A 200-nucleotide genomic window follows, 5' to 3' on the forward strand; every position below is an offset into this window, starting at 1 on the left:
GGGGAGAGGCTGTGGTACGCGGGCCCTGTCTCTGGCCAGAAATGGAGCCATCTACCCCACTTGGGTGCCCAGGGAGGGGGAGAGGCTGCGGGCCGCAGAGCCTGTCTCTGGCCAGAAACGCAGCCATCTAGCCCTACTTGGGTGCCCAGGGAAGGGGAGAGGCTGCGAGACGCGGGACCTGTCTCTGGCCGGCGGCAAAG

The sequence above is a fragment of the Monopterus albus genome, unplaced genomic scaffold, assembly GCF_001952655.1.
Source record: "Monopterus albus unplaced genomic scaffold, M_albus_1.0 scaffold111.1, whole genome shotgun sequence".
Lineage (NCBI taxonomy): Eukaryota > Metazoa > Chordata > Actinopteri > Synbranchiformes > Synbranchidae > Monopterus > Monopterus albus.